This window comes from Corvus brachyrhynchos, unplaced genomic scaffold (assembly GCF_000691975.1).
Source record: "Corvus brachyrhynchos isolate BGI_N302 unplaced genomic scaffold, ASM69197v1 scaffold166, whole genome shotgun sequence".
NCBI classification, from domain to species: Eukaryota; Metazoa; Chordata; class Aves; order Passeriformes; family Corvidae; genus Corvus; species Corvus brachyrhynchos.
Window position 1 is genome coordinate 988,663 of NW_008239671.1, and position 447 is coordinate 989,109.

At 66.0% G+C, this 447-nt stretch overlaps 1 protein-coding gene across 1 annotated transcript in view; it reads right to left on the reverse strand.

The window, feature by feature from the left end:
* LOC103621154 (28S ribosomal protein S26, mitochondrial) overlaps positions 1–447 on the reverse strand; it is a 5,323-nt gene that overhangs the window by 3,281 nt on the left and 1,595 nt on the right. The window lies entirely within an intron of this gene.

Below are 447 nucleotides of genomic sequence, written 5' to 3' on the forward strand. Positions count from 1 at the left end.
GACACGCAGGGGACACGGACACCCAGGGGCAGGGACACCCTGCACGGGACACGGACACCCAGGGGACACGGACACCCAGGGGCAGGGACACCCTGCACGGGACACGGACACCCAGGGGACACGGACGTCCCTGGAACAGGGACACTCTACACGGGACATAGACTACCGTGTGACACATGGACAGGGATACCCGCGGGGCAGGGACACCCCCTTGGGACACGGACACCTCCATGGGACACAGAACCCCCGCCGGAGACGGACACGGAACCCTAAGGAACAGGGAACTCCCCCGGGAGCAGCCAGCCACGAGACGCGGCACCCCAAAAGACAGAACCTCCTCGCATAGGACACCCCCCTCCACGGGACACGAATTCCCGACCACTGTCCCACGGGACACGACACCTCCCACGGACATGGGATCCCCCTCGGGACACGAATCCCACACAC